Raw genomic sequence first — 13,692 nt, 5'->3', positions numbered from 1 at the left:
TTTCTAGTTTGATTGTTCATGAAAATTAAGAGTTGTTTGGCTTTTCATTTTGACTTAAACTTTTTGGGTTATGATTAATAAATGTGTGGGCTACATTTAAGAAAAGCCTTTTTTTTTCTCAAAATCAAAATAAAAATCATACTTAATTTTGCTTTTTAAATCCAAACCAAATTACGGTATTTCAAATTGTTTCTAATTATTCTCTCATTATTCTCATAAATGGATCAATTATAAACCCCAATTATGCTCTTTGAGATGTGAGCTAGATGGTATCAAGAAGAAGTATTTTTACTTTTATAATTCGGAAATGCTATATTGACCGAGACCAAATCCGAAAATTAATCCTGCAACATATAAACAACGGGATCCACTTTTACCTTTACTAATCTCAATGTAGGGAGGCTTTCTTTTTGACCATCATAACTCCTATCGGGATAAATTGTCGATGTGCGTAGCATGATAGACGCATTTATGTGTCTATTTTCATCTCTATTGTGTATATTGTTAGTACCCATTTTTGTACTTATTTCGGTATTTTATCACTTTGTAGGTGTTTTTGGAGAAATAAGCTTTTGCGGCGAAATTGGCTCGAAAAGTTGTTAAAGGCACCTGGGAGGACATTTGTTATTCGGACTCTCGCTGTGGATAAGGGGTAACCCATTTCTAGGCAGTTGCTAAAGGGACACCGGAACTGGATAGGGGGACACCCTTCTTCTTCACGTTTAAAACGGTTTTTGGCGGGGAAAATGCATGCAGACGCTGTTGATTTTGGATTAAAGATTTGAACGAGTTTCAGGGTGATTCAACACTGGAAATAGATTGGGCTGGACTTGATAGAGCAAAACAGGTTTAATAAATGTGTTTGGATTGATCGAATTGGGCTGGAATTGCCGGAAAAAGGAAACAGAGTAAAAAAGGAAACACGGCCCCTGTCGAGTTTGTTTTCGGACATTCAGAGAGATTAAAGGCAAGAAATTCGTTCCAAAAATACATATTCTATGTAAGGAGGAGTTTGATATAATGGGGAAAGCTCAGAAACGCGTAAAACAATTTCTGGAAGGAATTATTGCCGTGACTGCCAAGGAAGGAAAGAAGAGATTTCGAAGAGATTTGGGAGAGATTCAATCGCCCTGTGGTGTATAAATAGGTTTCCTAGGGTCTCAAGAAGGGGTGTCGAGAGTTTGGGGTCGATAGGAGAGCTCATGAGGAGAGAATCGGAGATTACAGGAAGCCTGTCTCTGCTGCTGCTGCTGCTGAAGAACAAGTGTTGCAACGAAGAAAAACGTCTCAAATTCGCAACAGTGCTACAATATTCTCTCTGTAACAGCTGAACAACCACATTTATCTTCAGTTAGCCACACCTCCTGTAACAGTGGACTCTGTAACGCCAGTACGTCGTTGCATATTCACTGAATCATATCATCTCTTCAATAAAAACAACTTTTGAGCCATGATTTATTCTTTTGAGCCTGTTTTTGATATGAGGATCTAAACTCCAACACTGGGATGATGGAGGAAGACCTATTTCACAATCACTTGGTAACTATAGTTGTTTCTTTATGACTTTTGCACTTGTTTTAATCGATTTATGATTTTTCTTGATTAGTTGTGATTTTGTTTGATGTCGCATGCTGGGTTTTAGGAACTTTTGATGCGTCATGCTTGTGATTTACATCTAATGCTTTATAAAATCTACTTTTGGCAAAGAAAAGAGTCAACAAAAGAGCTAGAATTGTTACGAGTCATTATATGAACCAATTGAATGTGATTAGTGGTGAAATCCTAAGTCTCAGTACCTCTCGATATTTGTGACAACCTTGTGAATATATTTTTAGTATTTTTATTCTTAGTTCTTAAATCAAACCTTTACACAATCCGAGTTGAACGAACTTTACTACCACTTTCAAAACTACATCAATTTTTGGCGCCGCCGACGCGGATTTGCTTTTAGGGTTTTTAGACTTAGTTTAATTTTATTTTTTTTTATTTTTTAGGTTTTTATTATTTTTGTTCTTTTTTATGTTTTTGGGTATTTATCTTTTGTCTACAGGTTTTGGATCATAAAGCGAATTGAGCCAAGGAGTTTGGTGATTTCGTAAAGACTGGAACTTAAATCATAAAGACTTGGAGCGAAAGATTAAAGCGAAAAGAACGAATAAGAAGACAATTTCTTTTTAGGTATTTATTTTTTATTTTTTTAGGGTTTGTTTATTTTTCTTTATTAAAAAAAAAAGAGAGAGAGAACTGTATTAGGGTTTGCTATTTTTGTAATTTTTCTTTTCTTTTTGGACACTTGGATATTGGACTTTGGACATTATTATTTTTAAACCCTAAGGAAGGTAAGGGAGGTAAGTTTTTCGAAACACCTGCGAATCCCCTGTCAGCGGGTTTACTGTATTCCTTAAGGTGAATATATGCTAAGGACTTGAATACGGTTTCTTTTAATTCCTAGTAAAGGGCAAGGACTGGCCATACAAGATAAGGGTTCGGATTTCATCACCGTTCTCTTCTTGCCCGCCTTAGGAACACGAAACCAAACGGGAACCTAAGCCTAAAATTTTGACTAGAACGAGACCAATAGGGTAACGAGCTTAATAGGAAAGTCGTTCGAAGAATATTGGTTACTCTTTTGAGCATACTTCGAAGTTCTTGACGGTTTCTGTGAGTTGAATGCGTGACTGCGTCGCCTTGTAACCGGTGAGGCCTTGGGTATCAAAGCTCCACTGAGCTTCCCTCGCCTTGATTCAACTTACTTTGACTAGGATTGATTCCATAGAGGTTTGCTCAGATTGTAACGAGTTCCTTTTAGAAAGAATAGAAGTTGGTCTAGAAACAATCTAAGTGGAGACATCATGCTTTTTGTTTTCTAGAAATTTAGGTTTGATTTGGTTGAGTCAGCCTTGTTTTGTGTTTGCATAGGATTCCCTACCTTGTTCTGTTGCATGCCTGAACGTAAAAGAGACGCCCTAGGTAGATTTGTTAAAGAGAAACCTAGTAGTTCTAAGCGTCTTGATTACCTCAATTTATAAAGTCCGATTCGTGAAGATCCTGTTTGTAAACGTCCGTTTGAGGAAAGAATCCATGATAGTCCAATAGCGCCAGAAATGGCAACTTTGAAAGCCTTGTTGAATCCTACTAGGACTACTCGTCCCTCGTGTATCAGGTTACCTGAAACTGAAGCAAATTATGAACTTAAGCCTGGAACCTTACAGTTGCTCCCAATATTTTTAGGAAAAGAAAATCAAAACCCCTATTTCCATGTTAGGGACTTTGAGGAAATTTGTAGTACCCTGAAAATTAGAAACCTTGATGATGATGCTTTAAAACTCAGGTTATTCCCCTTTTCCTTAAAAGATAAAGCCAAGTCGTGGCTGTATAGTTTGGCTTCCGAATCAATTTAAACCTATGAACAACTTACATCTTCCTTTTTGAACAAGTTTTTCCCTAGGCACAAAACCTCGTCTATTAGGACGCAAATTTGCATGTTTACACAACAGGAGGGAGAATCTTTTATAGGTATTTGGAAAGGTTCAATGATTTATTATCCCAATGTCCTCATCATGGTTTAGAAAAGGTTAGGTTAGTTAAGATCCTTTATGAGGGTTTAGATTATCCCACCACAACTACAGTAGAGTCCATGTATACAGGTGGGTTTGAAAACCAAACAATTGATGATGTGATGACATACTTGCATGAAATCGCCGAAAAGACCCAACAATGGGAAAGCAATAGGGCACCCCAGAAAACAATTCTTCTAGGCAGAGGAAACGTTAATAGGGTAGAAGGAAGCTTTGAATCAGATGCCAAAATTGGTGTTATAGCGAAAAGGTTAGAAGCTTTAGAAGTGGGTCACACTAGTGGTAGATTGGAGACTTTTTGGGAAGGCCAGAATAATGAAGAGCAAGCCAATGCTCTCTATAATAACACTAGATTCGATAACCGTCAGAAGTTTGAACCATATTCAGAAACCTATAATCCTGGTTGGAGAAACCATCCGAACCTTTCGTGGTCTAAAGGCCAGAGTCAAGGTCAGTTTAGTAATTCTAATGCTCCACCAGGTTTTGGTTCAGATAAGAACTCTTCAGGTCAGTTTCAGAACTCTTCAGAGAATAGAATAACGAGCTTAGAGGAATCTCTTAGTATATTAAGAAAGAGCCAGGATATTTTAGCACATAGCCATGACATGTTATTAAAGAGCCAACTTAGTTTTCAACAGGAAACCAAGCAGAACTTTCAAACTAGTGCTCAGAGCCTTGCTAAGCTAGAAATTCAAGTCGGCCAAATAGCTAAGACCTTAAGTGAGGGAGATAACGGAAGGCTCCCTAGTCAGACTACCCCCAACCCTAGAGGAGTTCATGAAGTAGGTGCAAAACCATCGAATCAATTGAATGCTATTAGAACTCTTAGGAGTGGTAGAGTAGTAGACAATGACGTAACCATGACCGATAGTGAACATACTGTAGTTCACCCCTCAGGATCTCATCCCCAGGACCACTAACTGAGGGGACTAATAAAATTTCCGATGATGCCAATTCGGTTCCTGAGAGGTATGATCATGTGCCTAGAGCCCCATTTCCCCAGCTATTAGCATCAACAAAGAAGGAATCGAACTTTAATGACATATTGGAGGTTTTTAAGCAAGTTACCATAAACCTTCCTTTATTAGATGCAATTAGGCAAATTCCTGCTTATGCCAAGTTCCTTAAGGATATGTGTACGCGAAAGCGAAAAATTAGCGTCCATAAGAAAGCCTTTTTAGCTAGTCATATAAGTTCAATCATTCAGAACACTACCACTCCAAAGTACAAAGACCCAGGTTCCCCAACCATTGCTTGTACAATAGGTAAACACCGGGTAGAAAAACCTTTACTTGACTGAGGAGCCAGTGTGAACTTACTTCCGTACCATGTGTACTTACAGCTAGGACTTGGTGAAATGAAACCTACTCAGATAACACTGCAGTTAGCTGATAGGTCTATCAAAATTCCTCGAGGTGTTATCGAGGATGTTCTTATTGAGGTCGACAAGTTTATTTATCCAGTGGATTTCGTGGTCCTAGATACCCAACCTGTCCCTGACCCAGAGAACCAGATACCTGTGATTTTAGGTCGCCCATTCTTAGCTACGTCTAATGCGATCATAAACTGTCGAAATGGTGTGATGAATTTATCCTTTGGTAATATGACTATCGAAATGAACATTTTTAATGTCAGTAAGCTACCTTATGAGCTAGATGACACATGTGTTGAAGAGGTGAATATGATATAATCCTTAGTTCAGGAGTCATTACCAAACATTTTGTCTGAAGACCCATTAGAGAGATGTCTATCCCATTTTGGTTTATATTTTGACGATGATAGTACCATTAAACAAGTGAATGCTCTATTAGATTCTACCCCTGTGTTAGACACTGATAGATGGAAAGCTAGGTTCGAACCATTACCAGCTTCTGAGACTACCTCAGTTCCTTCCTTAGAAGACCCCCCTAAGTTGGACCTCAAACCACTACCAGATAACCTGAAGTATGTGTTCTTAGTCCCATCTGAGACTTTACCTGTGATTATTGCTGCCGACTTGGATAGTGATCAGGAAAGTGGGCTAGTAAAAGTACTTCAAGATAATAAGGAAGCTTTAGGGTGGTCTATATCATACATTAAGGGTATTAGTCCTACCGTTTGTATGCATCTGATTCATTTAGAGGAAGACTCCAAACCGTATAGGGATATGCAACGTCGACTGAACCCTAACATGAAAGAAGTAGTTCGAAAATAGGTGCTTATGTTGTTAGATGCGGGTGTTATCTACCCAATTTCAGAGAGTAAGTGGGTCAGCCCCGTTCAGGTTGTTCCCAAGAAATCAGGTATCACTGTAGTCCAAAATGAGGATAATGAGTTAATCCCAACCCGAGTGACCAAGGGATGGCGTGTCTGTATCGACTATAGGAAATTGAACAATGTCACAAGGAAGGATCACTTTACCCTTCCTTTTATCGACCAAATGCTAGAGAGATTAGCTGGATATAGTTTCTATTGCTTTTTAGATGGCTTTTCCGGATATAATCTGATCGTTATTTCCCCAGAAGACCAAGAGAAAACCACTTTTACCTGTCCCTTCGGTACATTAGCGTATAGACGCATGCCTTTCGGGCTGTGTAATGCCCCTGCGACTTTTCATCGTTGTATGATGAGCATATTTTCTGATATGGTAGAATGGTTTTTAGAGTTCTTTACTTAGCCACACTTTCTGTATGATGAGCATATTTTATCCTTCATAAATGCGTCTATCTTCAGTTAGCCACACTTTCTGTATGATGAGCATATTTTATCCTTCATAAATGCGTCTATCTTCAGTTAGCCACACTTTCTGTAACAGTGAACTCTATAACGCCAATACACCGTTGCACATTCACTGAATCATATCATCTCTTCAAAAACCGTAAAAGACATTAGGTCATTCCTAGGGAATGCAGGTTTTTACCGTCGATTCATTAAGGATTTTAGCTTGATTTATAGACCTCTTTGCAGTTTGCTTGCAAAAGATGTTAAGTTTTTCTTTGATGATGCTTGTTTATAGGCTTTTGAGAAGCTTAAAAATTTACTCACTACCGCTCCCATAGTCCAGACACCCAACTGGAACCTACCCTTTGAGATTATGTGTGATGCTTCAGATTATGCTATAAGCGTTGTGTTAGGTCAACGAGTAGACAAATTACTTCATGTGATTTACTATGCTAGCAAAACTCTGAATGATTCCCAATTGAACTATACAACTACCGAGAAGGAACAGTTATCCATCGTGTTTGCCTTGGATAAGTTTAGATCCTACCTTTTAGGTTCTAAGATCGTAATATATACTGATCATGCTGCTTTGAAATACCTTTTGTCTAAGAAGGACACCAAACCTAGACTGATTAGGTGGATCCTATTGTTACAAGAATTTTCTCCAGACATTAGAGACAAAAAGGGTGCTGAAAATGTAGTAGCAGACCACTTATCCAGGTTAGTTGTTAGTTCCCCTAGTGATGCCCTTCCTATAAGGGATAGCTTTCCTGATGAACAATTGTTCTCTGTTTCCCAATCACCTTGGTATGCAAATATAGTGAATTATCTTGTTACTGGCCGTACCCCTCAACATTGGGGTAAACAAGATCGTTCTAGGTTTTTAGCCGAGGTTAAGCATTTCTTTTGGGACGATCCATATTTGTTTAAGTATTGTCCCGACCAGATTATTAGGAGATGTGTACCTGAGAGTGACCAGTCCAGTATTCTCTCCTTTTGTCATGAACATGCTTGTGGGGGTCATTTTAGTGCTAAGAAGACTGCTGCTAAGATATTGCAGTGTGGATTTATTGGCCTTCATTGTTTAAAGACTCCCATAGTCATTGTGTTTCTTGTGATCGTTGCCAGAGGTTAGGAACCATTTCCCGTCGAAATATGATGCCTTTGAACCCTATTTTAGTGGTTGAGGTCTTTGATGTGTGGGGCATTCATTTTATGGGTCCATTTCCTATTTCTTTGGGATATCTTTACATACTTGTCGCTGTAGACTATGTGTCTAAGTGGGTTGAGGCGGTTCCGTGTAAAAAAAATGACCATAGGGTCGTAGTTCAGTTTTTGAAAGAGAATATACTTACACGTTTTGGTACACCGCGAGCCATAATTAGTGATGGAGGTTCACACTTTTGTAATAGACCGTTTTCTCTTTTAATGAAACAATATGGTATTACCCATAAAGTAGCTACCCCATATCACCCTCAGACTAGTGGTCCGGTAGAGGTATCCAATAGGGAAATTAAGCCTATATTAGAAAAAACAGTTAATCCCAATAGGAAAAACTGGTCGTCGAGGCTTACTGATGCCTTATGGGCTTACCGTACTGCGTTTAAGACACCCATTGGAATGTCTCCTTATCGTCTAGTATTTGGCAAGGCATGTCACTTACCTGTCGAGTTAGAGCATAGAGCCTATTGGGCTGTTAAGAGCTTAAACTTTTCACTTGACGAGGCAGGAGTTCATAAAAAGCTCCAGCTCAATGAGTTGGATGAGATTCGTAGAGATGCATACGATATTGCTAAGGAGTATAAGAAAAAAATGAAACTTGTGCATGATAAGAATATTTTACGAAAGTCATTTTCTCCAGGTCAAAAAGTTCTTCTGTATGACACTCGTTTGCATCTATTCCTCGGGAAGTTGCGCTCTCGGTGGACCGGTCCTTTTGTGGTCTGTACTGTTTTTCCTCAAAGGTTAACGGTCAGCGATTGAGACACCAGATGGTAGTAGTTCTTCAAAGGTTAACGGTCAGCGATTGAAGCCCTTTTTAGAGCCTTTCCCTACAGGTGATGTTGAGGAGGTCCCTCTGGAGGACCCTGTTTACCTTGATTGACCATCAAGGCGGTTTGTATGTTGTATGTTGTATATTATTTTTGTAGGTTTTTGGTTACACTTCACCCAGGTACTATCTTTCCAACTTCTCTCTTTACAAATTCCTCATGTTATTTATAATTTATTGTGCTTTCATTAGAAACATTGAGGACAATGTTAGATTTAGGTTTGCGGGTGGGGATGAAACATTTTGTTATTTTTTTTTCGTTTTAGTTGCATTAATAAATTCCAGAGCCTAGAAATTTATGTTTATTAAGGATGGCACTAACCAATCTAAGTGGATGGAAGCATTTTGATTGTAGGAGTTGAGGAACCAATCTGATTAGATGGCAACATCTAGAAGAGTCTATTCATAAAAGCACAGAGCTCAGGTGTTAGAAATAACATGATAGTTTCACCATATCTCGTTGAGTCCTTTTCACTTCTATTTTTATTTTATTTTGTTTTAAAACTATGTTTCTCTAAGTGATAGGTGGGACCTACGATTCAAGTTGTTACCAATGCTAGGGTGAATTAGAGTGATTGAGATACCATGAAAAAAAAAGTTGAAAAAGAAAAAGAGAAAAAAAAAAGAGATAAAAAAAATGGTAATTACCAAAAAGTTGAGGAAAAAAAAAAGAAATTTTTTTTTGAGACCAGACCATTTGACCAAAAGGAAAAAATTCAATAAAATCGACCACTGGTACGTTTGTATATGCCAGTTGTGTTGACCTAGAGTTAGGTTATCGATCACTGGTTCCCTTGTATATGCCAGTGTGTTGATATTAGTCAGACTAATATCTCAATCCATTAGGATAGGTTCATTTTGGCGGAGGCCTTCAGACAGATATGGGGAAACGCCGTTCACTTAGTAAACATCAAAACCATCTATGTTTTTCTATATCCATCTTCTTGATCTATCCATGTGATTAGTTTTGACTCCGGATATTGATGTCCATAGTGCAACTATTTGAGTAGAGCTCTGTCACTTTATATGAATTTTAGTATGCTTGATTGCAAACTCGTGTACATTAATTGGAATTTCGCATCAGGGTACTTCTTCATGTAGTCAATAAGTATGCCAACCAAGGAGATTCTTTAGTGCCTTCCAAGGTTCTGCGTAGATAGCTAAGGTCTGGAGTAAAGGTTTTGGGGGTATATCTCTTGTAAGCCCTCCGGAGACAACACTCCGCCACTAGGGACACTTAGGGGTTTAAAGGCTTATTTGATGAGTGCCAAATATTGTATATATTTATCCCTTTTTGTTGGCATTTAACTCATCTTTTGCGCATTAATTCTACAATTTATCCCATATTCTGTATTTTCATTGTTTTCAAGAATAAATATTTTTCTTACTTAATTTTGCATTTTTAGGTAATAAATAAAGTCTGGATAACTTGCGGAGCGGAATAGAGCAGAAAAGCGGTGAAAAGCCGGGAAGAATTACGCAAGGAAGCCGCAAAGAATGGAGCGCACGTCCAAAAAGCTAGGAATGGGCTCAAGAAGGAAGAATTGTTCTTAAAGAAGATATGGGCTTGGCATACCCAAGGCCCAAAACCCTTACCCAAACCCATTTTCTATAACCAAAACCGCCTCCATCTTCAGCCGTCGGATTGGATCCATCTCATCATCCGATGGTCGCTCCTTCATCGCGCATCAAAATCTGAAGCTCCTATCAAACACCACAGCGCCTAAATTCCAAGCCTTCAGATTAGATTGTAGTTGAATCCAACGATCGCTTCTAGGCCTGTGCATCAAATCCCGATGATTCCGCTCAACACTACAACACCTAACCTAATCTCGCACCGTAGACTTCGTTGTATTTTACATCCTACGGTCGATACAAGCTTTTTTTTCTTAGCCGTCTGATCCACCTACCATCTCCATATCCAGCGGCTTCAGCTCGCGGTACACCCATCTTGATACACCCGCCTAACACACTAATACTCGAACCCTATACCCTTCAGCCAAACGCACCTTACCCAAATTCTCATCTTCCTCCTTCGAGCAGTCGAGCTCTGCTCCTGCCATGTCCGCCACCTTACCCTGCCCCGTTCAACCACCACCTCAACCACCACCATCTCCTCTCAAATCAACCAAACACCATAACCCATCTCCACTACCATCATTACAACCTATCTAGCCACCTAATTTCCCATTTTTATACACGTTTTTCTCAAAACCCTAACGTGTGAAAAATTGGTAAATTAGGTGAGTTAGGAGAGCAATTGGAGGTATGGGAAGCAAGAGAAGACTAATTCTAAGCATGGGTTGAAGTTTGATTGGAGTCAGAGATTAGGTAAATTTCTAATTTTAATTTCTAAAACCCTAATTTTTCTGATTTGGGAATTTTTTGGGGGAAATCAATTGAATGTTAAATTGAGGTATGGGTTAGTCTATTAGGGTTGTTATCAACATTAGGTAGGATTATTGTGCTTTAATTTTGATTTTCACCAAACCCTAATGGGGACTGTTTTGGTCCTGTTTTGGGGGAATTGATTGTAACTATAAAAAGGGGACTGTGGGTGTGATGTGAAGTTATGCTGGACTAGCCAGTGTCCAGAACTTTGTTCTGTTAATGTTCACTTTTTTGCTGTTCATATTAAGTTTTGTTCTGAGTTTCTCCATTTTGTTCTCTGTTCCTGTTAATGTGTGCTGTTAATGTTTAAATGTTCATGTATTGTTCTGTTGCCGTCTATCTTGTTGTTCACTGTGATGTTTAGTTTCTTCAATTTTCCTAGTGCATGTTCCTGTTGATGTTTGTGTTCCATGTAATGTTAATATACCTGTCATGTGATACATGTTTTGTGAAGTGATGGAATGTTAGGCTAGAAGCCTTGAAGCATTGTGTTGATTGAGCATTGGGGAGAAACTAGTGCTCACTAGTGACTGTGAGCAAACTAGTTCTCTTCCCACTCTAGTAGTATGCCTAGGCTCACCTTCACCATTTCACCTTCACCATCTCCCCTGCCCTTGGCTTAGGCCTTGGTTTACTTCCATTGTTCTTGTAGTTTCATTGTACTTTCATATTTACTTCACTGTTACATTGTGTTTACTTTTCCTCATTCCTTCACTGCCACTGTTTTACTTTCACTTGTCCTTCATTTTGTTTGCTATTTTCTCCTGCTGCTGTGCACTGCTTTTGCTGCTGCTGTGCATTGCTTCTGCTGTTGCTGCTTTCTTTCCCCTGCTGTGCAGTACTGCTGCTGCTTTCTTTTCCTTGCTGCTGCTGCTGCTACCTCAACCAGCTTTGCTACTGCAGCTGTCTGCTTCCACTGCCCTGCAACCCTGTTGCTGCTGCTGCTTTCCTTTCTCTTGCTACTGCTGCTGCTACTTCTTCTCCTGTTGCTGCTCCCAGCTCCTGTTGCCTTCACTTCTCCAGCCTTGCTGTGCTCCTGCCAGGCCCAGCCTTGTTTGCTGCTACTGCTCCAAACACAGCACAAGCCCAGTTCAGTTCACAGCTAAGCCCAAAGGCCTAGCTAAATCAAAGCTCAAGTTCAGTCCACTAAAGGCCTAGTTCTCTGTCAAGGGTACTCAAAGCCCATTGACACTCAAAGCCCAGTTTATTGTTTAAAAGTTTAGTAGGTTAAGGGCCCAGTCCACATTTACTTCTTGGGTTAGGCTAAGAGTTCATAAGCCCAACATAAGGTTTTGAGACCAATAGAACATATTTTCATGTTCTCAACCTTAAGACCATAGTCCATTTCAAGGCCCAATAGCAATTTAGAGCCCAAATAGCTAAACACTACAAAACACACCCAGTCTCTGTGGATCGACCCGTACTTGCACGAGCTACAACTGACGACCGTGCACTTGCGGTATTACTGTAGGCCCGTTTCATTTCGCTTAATTTTATACGCTTTCCCGGGCACACCATTATTGCATACGCTAAATCCAATCGACGATGCCTGCGACAGTGAGTTAGGATTTTATTTTGTAGTTTTGATTTGCTCGGGACTAGCAAATAATAAGTTTGGGGATATTTGATAGACGCATTTATGTGTCTATTTTCATCTCTATTGTGTATATTGTTAGTACCCATTTTGTACTTATTTCGGTATGTTATCTCTTTGTAGGTGTTTTTAGAGAAATAAGCTTTTGCGGCGAAATTGGCTCGAAAAGTTGTTAAAGGCACCTGGGAGGACACTTTTTATTCGGACTCTCGCTTTGGATAAGGGGTAACCCATTTCTAGACAGTTGATAAAGGGACACCGGAACTGGATAGGGGGACACCCTTCTTCTTCACGTTTAAAACGGTTTTTGGCAGGAAAAATGCATGCAGACGCTGTTGATTTTGGATTAAAGATTTGAACGAGTTTCAGGGTGATTCAACACTGGAAATCGATTGGGCTGGACTTGATAGAGCAAAACAGGTTTAATAAATGCGTTTGGATCGATCGAATTGGGCTGGAATTTCCGGAAAAAGGAAACACGGCCCCTGTCGAGTTTGTTTTTGGACATTCAGAGAGATTAAAGGCAATAAATTCGTTCCAAAAATACATATTCTATCTAAGGAGGAGTTTTATATAATGGGGAAAGCTCAGAAACACGTAAAACAATTTCTGAAAGGAATTATTGCCGTGACTGCCAATGAAGGAAAGAAGAGATTTCGAAGCGATTTGGGAGAGATTTAATCGCCCTGTGGTGTATAAATAGGTTTCCTAGGGTCTCAAGAAGGGGTGTCGAGAGTTTGGGGTCGATAGGAGAGCTCAGGAGGAGAGAATCAGAGATTACAGGAAGCCTGTCTCTGCTGCTGCTGTTGCTGCTGAAGAACAAGCGTTGCAACGAAGACAGCGTCTCAAATTCGCAACAGTGCTACAATATTCTCTCTATAACTGCTGAACAACCACATTTATCTTCAGTTAGCCACACCTCCTGTAACAGTGAACTCTGTAACGCCATCGTTGCATATTCACTGAATCATATCATCTCTTCAATAAAAACAACTTTTGAGCCATGATTTATTCTTTTGAGCCTGTTTTTGATATGAGGAGCTAAACCCCAACACTGGGATGATGGAGGAAGCCATATTTCACAATCACTTGGTAACTATAATTGATTTTTTTATGACTTTTACACTTGTTTTAATCGATTTATGATTTTTATTGATTAGTTGTGATTTTGTTTGATGTCGCATGCTGGGTTTTACGAACTTTTGATGCGTCATGCTTGTGATTTACATCTAACTTATAAAATCTACTTTTGGCAAAGAAAATAGTCAACAAAAGAGCTAGAATTGTTACGAGTCATTATATGAACCAATTGAATGTGATTAGTGGTGAAATCCTAAGTCTCAGTACCTCTCGATATTTGTGACAACCTTGTGAATATA

This window comes from Papaver somniferum, unplaced genomic scaffold, assembly GCF_003573695.1.
Source record: "Papaver somniferum cultivar HN1 unplaced genomic scaffold, ASM357369v1 unplaced-scaffold_11, whole genome shotgun sequence".
NCBI lineage: Eukaryota > Viridiplantae > Streptophyta > Magnoliopsida > Ranunculales > Papaveraceae > Papaver > Papaver somniferum.
This window is presented reverse-complemented; position numbering follows the sequence as displayed.